An 11,671-nucleotide genomic window follows, 5' to 3' on the forward strand; every position below is an offset into this window, starting at 1 on the left:
TTATCGATTGTGCATTATTTTAGTAATAATAAATACTCTATTTTTTAATATTCATAAAACATTTAAGAAGGGAGCTTTTTTTTTTTTACCTTTAAAGTATCTCCGTGACTCGACGCAAAACCCACCTACCTCACCTTGGTCTTATTTACTGCCAAGTTGGGGTAAAAAATGAGTTGGAGCAAAAGAAAGGGACTTATGTTTTGAGGCGAAGGAAAGTGGGTTAAATTTTTTTTTCAAAATTGTGATTTTTATAATTTAGTGTTGAAATCAAAATTAATACTTTCTTAAATAAGACGTAAACTAAAAAAAAATACAAAAAAAATGAGACAAATCTTAAATAATGGTTTTGGCCTATTAGGAAGAATTATGCTTTTTTAAAAATTGGATGCATTCCCTATGACTCAACCCAACGCTTATTAAGAAGGAGAATTATTATTGAGATCAAAATTAATAAATTCTAAAATAAAATATAAATTTAAAAAATGCAAAAAAAAGAGACAAACCTTAAAAAATGACTATCGTATTAAGAAAGGGGGCTTATGTTTTTTTTTAAATTAATGTCTGCCCACCTTACCTTGGTCTTAGGTACTGTCAAGTTGGGGTTACGAAGGAGTTGAGGTGAAATAAGGGGGCTTATGTTGCGAGGGTTATTTAAAATTATTGATTGTGCATTATTTTAGTAACAATTCATACTTTTTTAAAAATATTCATAAAACATTTAAGAATGAGGTTTGTATTTTTTTTGTTACCTCTAGAGTATCCACGTGACTCAACCCAAGGCCCGTCTGTTTTACCTTGGTCTTACTTACTGCCAAGTTGGGGTCAAGAAGAAGTTGACGCGAAGAAAGGGGGTTAAAATTTATTTTTCAGAATTGTGATTTTTAAATTTAGTGTTAAGATCAGAATTAATAAATTTCTTAAATAAAACAAAAACTAAAAAAAAATGCAAAAAAATGACACAAACCTTAAAAAATGACTTTGGCCTATTAAAAAGGAAGCTTATCATTTTTTGAAAATTAGAAGCATTGCCCACGGCACAACCCAACACGTGTTCATCTTACCTTGGTCTGACTTACTGCCAAGTTGGAGTCAGGAAGAAGTTGAGGGGCTTATGTTGCGAGGGTTATTTATAATTATCGATTGTGCATTATTTTAGTAACAATAAATACTATTTTTTTAAATATTCATTAAACATTTAGGAAGGAGGCTTATATTTTATTTTTTACCTTGAGAGTATCCTCGTGACTCAGCCCAAGGCTTGTCTATCTTACCTTGGTTTTGCTTACTGCCAAGTTGGGGTAAAAAGGGAGATGGAGCAAAGAAAGGGGCCTTATGTTTTGAGGCGAAGGAAGAGGCCTAAAATTTATTTTCAAAATTATGATTTTTATAATTTAGTGTTGAAATCAAAATTAATAATTTCTTAAATAAAACGTAAACTAAAAAAAAATACAAAGAAATCGAGACAAGCCTTAAAAAATGGCTTTGGCCTATTGATCATTATTTAGGCTGTTAGAAAACATGACCTCAACGAATAACCTTCCTATCAAGACAATCTATTTTTGGCCCGTAACAAATTTTATGCAAAGAATAAGCTATCATAACCAGTCGCTCCACACATGCCCTTTATAATATTCGAATCATATTGGTGAACCACTAAACTGTAATCTTCTAGCTCATAGAAATTTAGTTGCTAAAAGGAAAAAAAAAATTACATGTTCAACAAATCAACGAAACACAAACTATAAATTAAATTGTTTAGAAAGGCTTGTAAACCAAAAATAAATCCTCATGAAATTAGAAGCGAAAGGGCTATTAATGAGTCTTTAATTTTGTAACAGATAAACAAATTTCAGAAAGGTCCTTGACAAAACTCCAACCTAAAGTAAAAGTCATTGGAAGCAGGAGAAGTGTATATCCTATTAGGAAATCTTTACTTTTGTAACAGAAACATATTTCAAAATGGGCCTTGACAAAAATCAAACTTAAAGTAAAAGTCATTGGAGGCAGGAGAAGTTTATATCCTATTAAGGAATCTTTAGTTTTGCATCAGACAAACAAATCTCAAACAAGGTCATAAAAAAAACTTCCACTTGAAAGAAAAAGTCATTTTGAGTAGGTTAAGTTTTGAACAAATAATCAATAGCAATTTTGCATTGTATTCATATTGAAAAGTAACAAATAATATCTTATTTTTATCATAACAAATGTTCTACTATGGGTGCAATATAGAAATTTTGAATCATAACATCAAAGCATTGCATTCTTTGACACTAGAGTTGCATTACTTAAAAGATTGTAGTAACATCCTCTTACATTAGTCAGAATAGAAACAAAGGTAACATGATTTGGATATGGACCTTTCTCTTACATTTATTATTAATCAGTCAGACTATACTCTATGGCTCACATAAAGGGAAATCTATTCAACTTCTTGAAGGAATGTTAATAATTTATTATGCACCTAAATTGAGCAAATTATTCATCCTAGGCCTTGTTCATGCTGCATACCAAAGTGTTTTCCATATTTTTAGACATCTATACCGCACTCAGTCATATATCTAGTGTCTCATCACCTGTGTTGTTTTGATTTCCCAAGAACAACACTATTATAAATGACTTAGCAACTATAGATGGGCCTTGAAATATTATAGGGTTCATTCTCAAGTGTCTGGCATTCAACATTTATATGCACTGATATAAAACAATAAAATATTTTGCAATTAAATATGAGTTATTGGATCGTTGTGGCATCTGCATTTTTCCTATGTGGAATGACTTTCAATCTAGGGTCTATGTACCAAATGGAAAGAAGATTTGTAAGATTTAAAAAGGTAAATAATTATTAATGATGTCATGTGTGAGATAGAGACAATCATGAGGGTCATAGCAAAATAGACAAGTATGGGATGTGAAAAGAAAAGATCAAGAATCCATAGGAAGTGACATTATTGGGGAAAAACAAGTGTGAAGATAGTCCATCCCATTGCTTTGGGAGACAAATCGATGGGAAAATAAAAACCAATTAATTTTAAAGAATATCAGCATGAATGAAAAGGTGTATGAACCTGAACAAAAGCCTCAAACAATAATAACATTAAAAGTAATTGTTACCTATTTTTCTCCCTCCAGGTCAAAAATTATTGTCAAAATACCTTTAGTCCCTATATATCAAGTCATAAACATTAAATTTCCTCATCATTTTGATTAAAAGCTTTGACTCTCCAAATTTATGTATTTTCACGTTGAATAAAGGCCAAAAAGCATCTTCTGAGATTTGGAGGGAAGTTGGAGTTGAAAGCCATCAGTTTTTGTCATGTCCCCTCCTTGATCATTATTATATCCTAAATGAAATAATTATTATTGATTAATATAAAAATTATCAACAAATGATTACTTGAAATCATTAAATATTTATTAAATATTATTATTTAATAATATTTATTAATTAATATTCTTGATATATTTAAATAAAATAAAACTTATATTATATTTGAAAATATTATAAATAAATATTATATATTAATTAAATAGTGATTTAAATGTTTGATCAATAACAGTGTGTAACTGTAATTGATCAATAATTAATTAATAACTAAACATTCATTCCCATAACAACGTAATTAGAAACAAATATAATAATAAATAAGCTTAGAAAACAAATATTCAATAAAAAAATATATATAATAGAATAGCACTCATTTTGATCAATAAATAAAGTTTTTTATATCAAATATTAAGCAAACTATTGGTATCAGAGGTTGTCCCCTCAACAATAGATAGTGATATTCAACGAGAGTGGATTCATAAGGCAATGTATCATGAAAGGAAGAATACATATGTTTCACAAGGAATGTTATATATTAGCAAACATGAGGTGGTAGAGGACAATAAACACTGGAATATTGACAAGGCAACAATGTAATCAAAACTAGTTAGATTTGACTTAGTCGATGAGGCAAACGATGATTGATACCCAACTGATAAATTATTAAAATGCGCGATGGATATTGGAAGAGATGTGATCCCTCTCAAGCAACCATTCCATCGAGGGGCAGAGATATATTAGGATCCATCTCTCATTCGTCAATGGGGGGGAATGTTAGGAAAAACACGAATCATGATATATGGATAATAAACATTGATTACCTCGAAGAGGTACGATTTCTTCATGACAAGGTCAAGTATTAATCAAGTAACACACGCAAACACACCAAGAGGGACTAAGGGAAATGAAGGTTAATATCATCACTGAGAACGATCTGATTAATAAACCAATATATTCCCTAAGACGACATCTATAAGATGAAAATAATTATCAACTTGGTAAAGTATAGATTAACATTGTAGTTGGCAGCATCAAACCAATCGATATGCCTTATCAAACCCAAAGACCAATCGTATGATTAATTATGAACATTAGATTATAACTAATAAGTAATATACTAATCAATAACAAGCGATACATGCAGAAGCATTCCCTCATTCATGGCCAAGGAAAGATAATAGATGCTTACATTAATTAACTAATCATTAGCGTCAGTTAGCTTTTCATATGGGACGTGATCTCATGTTGGGAGGGCAACTGTTCACATTCACATCTTTTCGCTTCTTATTTAAGAGACATCAATATCATTCTAATGGGGGAAGATAGAAGAGTTTATATATTTATTTTATTCAAATATGAATGCACCCGTATGACGATAGAAATACCAAATACTATATTGATGCTCAAAAGGACCCAATACTATATTGATGCTCCACATTGAAGGGTGAAACAAGTTGTACAATGAGAGATTTATAAGCATATGGAAATCAATATATAATATAGGAGTAGATAGTGAGGAATTTTATGAAAGATTAAGGAGGAGATTGTAAGAGTTCTAGAGCAGTTTGTAAGAAGATGATAATCATTTTATGAGGGAGGTTTATGATCAGCATAATTAGGGAAAGTTATCAAGATAAGTTCCATCTTCTAAAATTATTCTTAGCATTATGATAGTAAAAATATCTTTAGAATCCACTAAATTATATTTATGAATGTATTACAAATCTCATTTTAAGTTAGAATAGTTGATTCAGGACCAAATTAAGATAAATTCCAAAAGGGTACATTACAATTTTGCATGCATTTAGGGATTCATTTTATGTCTACTCTGAGTTCTCTCATGAGAATGAAGTCTTGTTGTGAGTAGGTTCTCATGCAAAGTTTCACATGTCTACTACAACATCAAAGATAAATATCTCAAGATTTACAAAAGGGCAGTCATCTGATCTATGTAATGGGTCATGTGTAAAGGAGAGCAGTCATAAAATGAAGGAGCAGTCAAAGGGTTACTTCAAAGAGTTTGAATGTGAAGTTAGCCTCTTTAATGAAGGAGTTTGCATGAAAAGGTTAAGAGAAGCCACATGCCAACTACAAAGGACCATATCATGCAAAGGCTTAGCAAGCTTCAGGCAGGTTCTTCTTTTACATTCACACCCTCTTTGTGTTTCATGACAAAGATTAATTTTTGCATGTATATAAAGGATTTTACCCCTTTGTTTCTATGTTTTTAAAGCAAATTAGTCCAAAATCTATTATAAAGAATGAATGAAATTTCTTGAAGAGTAGTTCATATGTTTTAAAATATGGACTCACATCTTTGACAGTCTAAACCCTTGAAGGAAAGAATGCTTGATAACTTGTATTAGATTGTCATAGGAATAGGGCGGGTTTGTTGATAACTTTTTTAAATAATGAGCAAATAACAGACCATCTTTTTATTTCCAAGCCTCCACGTACAAGAACATCAAGATCAAGGTGAAGATAGTCATATGAATCTTCTACAAGACAAAGAGAGTCCAATCAGAGATATACATAGATAAATGACAGTCAAAGGCAACCATTAAAGATGGAAGGACAACCCATGGCAAGCAATGAGTCAACTTATTCAAAGTGTAATGCCCCGCCAGGAAACCCCGAAGGGATTAAGCCATAACAGAAGAATAGAGTGCAATAAATTTTATTTTTTAAAAAAAGTTACACCACATTAAGATACAACAAGATATCAAAGATTCAGATTACATAGCGGAAGACATCAACTACCACCTAGTTTCCCAACGTGATTACTTAATGAATATTTAATCATAATTAAAAATAAACTTAATTAAAAATACATTTATTATAATATTAAATTATAATATATATATATATATCTTTTATTTAAGTTTATTTTTAATTATGATTAAATATTTATTAAGTAATCACGTTGGGAAACTCTTTAGGTGGTAGTTGATGTCTTCCGCTATGTAATCTGAATCTTTGATATCTTGTTGTATCTTAATGTGGTGTAACTTTTTTTTTAAAAATAAAAATTATTGCACTCTATTCTTGTGTTATGGCTTAATCCCTTCGAGGTTTCCTGGCGGGGCATTACACAAAGACAATAATAGCACAACCCATTCTAGTCCACAAAGCACATATATCACCATAAAAAAACATCCTTTGAGCACACAATGGCAAAACCCTACTCAAAACAAAGAGAGCAACACCTATATCAAAAGAATGAAGAGTTGAACAATGTTCATTGTTGTTGCATTTTTAAACAGAGCATTAATAAGTAGTCAATATTGTGACAAAACAAGATGTGATTAAGGATGGATCATCTTCACAGTGAAATGATAAGGATACAGAACAATATTTTGTCCCAAACATAACGAAGGATAATCATAGCAATAATGTGATTTGCTATATACTTGAAGGTAACATGTATTATGAAAAATTGTAGTTGTTGAAGCAGAGTTGTTGCAACAGTCTCTTAAAGATTTCACGAAGTAGTAGCAACACAAAGAACATAACATCCAAAAGAATCAAGTTAATAAATAAAGAGAAAGTTGCAACCCTCAAAGTCTGAAAAATCTCAAGCAAAGGATAAAAGGATCAAATTCAAGGCATATATGGCTATCAAGTCAGTCCAAGGATATTAAACGAGCATGAATACTCATTCACAATGGTTATATGACACAAAGAGTTTTGTTGTAGACCTCGCACAGTCACTATTAAAGAGAAAATAGAGTGATAAAGTCATAAAGATAGTATGATAAGGTCAAAAGTGAATGACAAGGGTTGTGTGAGCAGCCTACATAGAGTGCCTATGATACAACCCAATAAAGAGGTTTATCATAGTGGTATACAATGAGAAGCCTTAGATCATAATGAAAGATGAAGAGAAGAATTGATTTATTTTGTTTGAGTAGATTGGAGATTAAAATACCAAAGATGACAGTGAATAAAGGTTGCAGCAACATCAAGAATCACAAGGCCAATGCTAATCTTAATCAACATACACAAAGCAAAGATGATTCACAAAATAGAGATAGGTGTCAAATGACATGTATGCATTTATTTTTACAAGAAAAGACAATAAAACTATCAAGTTGCAGTCCCTTTTAGTCTCTTTGAAATAAATAATAGATTCGAGAGAAATATAGGGAAGGTCTTAACCATAAATAGAGCAGTATATAAAAGTTGTAACAATGAATTTCTGACTAGGAACAAGGACATTGATTATACCCAACAACAAAATTTGGTTAATATCATTACCAAGATCATTAATCCTAATCAGAATAAGGCCCTTTCTGCTATTCCTTTTGCTGGAGAAATTAAAAAAGTTGTATTTTCTTTTCAAAGGGATAAAGCTCCGGGTCCTGATGGCTTCCTTATATTTTTCTTCCAGGAATTCTGGCATATTGTGGGAGAAGACACGGTCAATGCGGTAAAAGAAGTATTTGGCTCTAGAAGAATCCTTAAGGAATTCAATTCCACGTTTATTGCCTTAATTCCTAAAGTTGCTGGGGCGGATTCAATGGAAAAATTTAGGCCAATAAGTCTATGTAACTCTTTCTATAAGATCATATCCAAAGTCTTGACTACTAGAATTTTGGCTGTTCTCCCCTTCATCATCTCTGAGGAGCAGAAAGGTTTTGTTCTTGGCAGGCAGATTTTGGACTCTATCATTCTTGTGCATGAGAATATTCATTCCCTCAATGCTGCTAATAAAGAAGGATTTTTGATAAAGTTGGATCTGGCGAAAGCTTATGATAGAGTGGATTGGCAAGTTCTTTTTAGAATCATGGAGGCTTTTGGATTTGATGAGAAGATAATCAAAATTATCAGAGAGTTGATCTCCACTCCTATGTTTTCAATTCTTATTAATGGATCTCTTACAAAATTCTTTAAATCGTCAAGGGGGCTCAGACAAGGAGATCCCATATCTCCTATTCTTTTCACCATTTTGGCAGAGAGCATGAGTAGATTGATCCATAATTTGAAAGTGAATAAAATCATCAAAGGCCTTCAACCTTCCTCTGCTAATGTTTTTTGTTCTCACCAACAGTTTGTTGATGTTGGTGTAAATAATTATTCATCTTGGATATTATTACACTTACTTAAGTTTACTTAGGAAATGCATTTCATAGTAGTTTGGGTATGAGACACTTGGGTGTTTGTGCCACGTTGGGATAGTGTGTGTAGGAGAAATTCCACCTTTTATGGTGTTGATTTCGTTGTTACACTCCACATTCAGTGAGTGATCCACCTCATGTGGACTATTATATTATTTCTCCTACCTACCCACACCTATTTCCTACCTACCCTTGTTTCTTATTGAGCCACATGTCATGTTTGTGTGCTCACATATCCCTAGCCTTGCCTATATAAGCAAGCTCATCTACATTGTATGTGATTGTAATTATTATTATTGATAATTTTCTATTGATGAGAATACAGTTTATTCTTGTCCTATATTGTGTCTCTATTTTGTACATTTCATTGAACTCTTGATCTTGACAAAATCTCACATGGTATCAGAGCTATTGGGGCTTCATTGATTTGTCTTGAAGAGGCATTATTGCGACGTCAAGAGGCAGATCTGAGGAGCAGCATCTTTTGGAGGCGTCCTAGACCAGATCCGACCCCGTCATTGCATCCAGAAGGTCATTTCCATGAATTTTGGTTATAAAGTCGGCCTATTTTGGTGAGAAATTTTTTTTTGCCAATTTTGCTATTATTGTAAGGATTTTGAATTTTTTTTATTAATTTTTCGAAAAAAAAAATTTCATTTTCTGAAATTTTTTTCAAAAAAATCAAAAATCAAAAAAAAAAAAAAAAAAGAAGCAATCTTTGGGGGTCCGCAAACCCCCTGTACCCGCAGTCTGTGTGTGCAGGTCGCGTACCTGTACCCGCCGCTGACAAGTACCTGCTGGTACCTGTGTACGCCGACGACGCCGCCACCTGCGCCTCGTTCCTCAGCTCCTCCCGAGCGCCACTCTTCGGCGCCCGCTACCTCAGCCACCACCGCCGTCCTTGGCTTCCGGTCCGCCTCCGACTGCCTCCTCCTGCCGGCGGTCAACCAGACAAGAGGACCCGCATCCGCCATGTGGCAGGTGGCCACTGGCCTGCGGGTACAACCTGTACACGTCAAATCCGTACGACCGCCACATCATCAGCCAAATCAGTCTGCCACGTCAGATTTCCGTATGCCACCGTACAATGCCACGCCAGCATCCGTACTGCACAGTCATCTGCCACGTCATCAGTCAGTACAGTACGAACGCCCAGTCAGCAGATAGGCGAAGTTTTTGCGACGGTCATACGGCCGTCAAATTTAACACAGTGACTTGCTGACGTCAATGCCACGTCATCATTTTTCAAAAATTTTGCAGGCCCCTCTCATTGAGCTTTTTGATTTTGCAGTTCAACTTCAAATGGCCATAACTTGCTCATTTTTGCTCCTTTTTGGGTGCAATTTTTTTTGAAATGGGCTAGAATTTTGTGCTCTCTGCAGTGGTGAAGAAATTTTTTGATTTTGATGCACTAATTTTTCAAAAAATGCAGTTTTTGGTGACTGTACCTGAGTAATCCCAGTTTTTGCAACTTCAGAGGCTTCATTTAGGGTCATACGACCTCCTTTTCAGGTGCCATTTTTTTTGAAAGTGCGTATTTTTTCGTCTACTTTCACATGATGCTATCAGATTGATGCCATTGTAAGTAGAAATTGTACTTTCAAATTTTGGCCATTTTTGGCTCTCTTGGTACTTGTATATTTGCTTGAATCTCAGTTAGATTCATTGCACTATTGATTGAAGTCTCTTGTATCTCATTTGAAAAGTTGTAAAATTTGCATCATAAGTCCACTTTGCCTTGTTTTGCAAGTGGCTCATTGTAATCGCACTAAGTATAAAGTGTCAAAATCATCACTTTGGGGGGGGTACTTTGATTGAGTGAATTTGGGGGGGTGTCTCTTGTGCTTTTGTGCTCTTGTGTTCCTTCCTTTTTGCTGCTATGGGTTCTTCTAAGTTTCCTCTCTTAACTCCACATAATTATGCTACTTGGAAAATTGATGCATGGAGTAAACTTATGGAAAAAGGACTAACTCATTACATTGATGGAACTATTGTTGCTCCCGCTGATCCAAAGGTTGATCCAGTTGGTCACTTGGATTGGCTCACTAAAAATATCATGGCAATTGGTACCTTAAGAAAGTATGTATCAAAAGATCTCATTTTTCATATTGAGAAGTGTACTCTAATCAAGGATGCTTGGCAAAAGTTTCAAGACTTGTATGGTCAAGTTGATGAGATTAGGGGCTATCAAATTGATAGTGATCTCACCATGTTAGATCCCAAGAACTTTGATACTATACAAGATTATGTCACTAAGGCAAATGAGTTGAGGGCACAACTCAAAGATTGTGGCATTGATAAGAAGGATACTCAATTGATATTCAACTTGATAGGCAAGCTTCCACAAGAATATGCAACATTTGTTTCTAGTTTCCAAACCCATAGGATGACAATGGGTTCAAGCTACAAAATGCCTACATTTGATGCTTTCAATGAAATGTTGATGATGGAACAAACTAAGTTGATAAGCATGGGCATTCTTAAGGCTTCTAAGTCTCAAGCATTAGTGGCACATCAAGGGAACAAAGGAAATCAAGGAAAGGACAACTCAAACAAGAAGAAATGGCAATCAAAGCCTAAAGAAAAAGCATCATCTTCTCCACAACAAGGAGATTCATCCTCTTCCAAGAGAGATAATTCACCAAAGAGGGAGAGACCTACTTGTGCTTATTGTAAAAAGATTGGTCATGAGGAGCATCCTTGCCATTCTAAGAAGATTGATGAGCTCACACATATCATCAAAAAGCATAACATTGATTTGCCTAAAGTCTACAAGAAGGATGATTCATCAACTTCCACTTCCTCACATTCAAAAGGAAAAGGACAAGCATTCATGGCTTCTACAAGTGGGAAGACTCACTCTTTTGGAACAAGAAAAGGAAAAGCTCTATGTGCTACTATCAGTCATAATTCAGAGAGATGGCTTCTAGATTCAGGGGCTTCTCATCATATGGCATCTTTGCAGTATATGTTCTCTACATTTGAGCCTTGCACCATGCCACAGATTTTGATGGGCAATCATACATACATGGATGTGATTGGGAAATGATCTATTGACATTGGGGATAACTCCTTCAATGATGTGTTGTGTGTACCCCACTTGACAAACAATCTCCTTTCTATCTATCAAATCACACATGGCGCAACTAAGAGAGTTGTGGAGTTCACACCTGACTCAATTTTCATTAGAGACTTGGAGACTAGAGCTATCATTGCGACTGGGGTGGTT

This window comes from Cryptomeria japonica, chromosome 7 (assembly GCF_030272615.1).
Source record: "Cryptomeria japonica chromosome 7, Sugi_1.0, whole genome shotgun sequence".
NCBI lineage: Eukaryota > Viridiplantae > Streptophyta > Pinopsida > Cupressales > Cupressaceae > Cryptomeria > Cryptomeria japonica.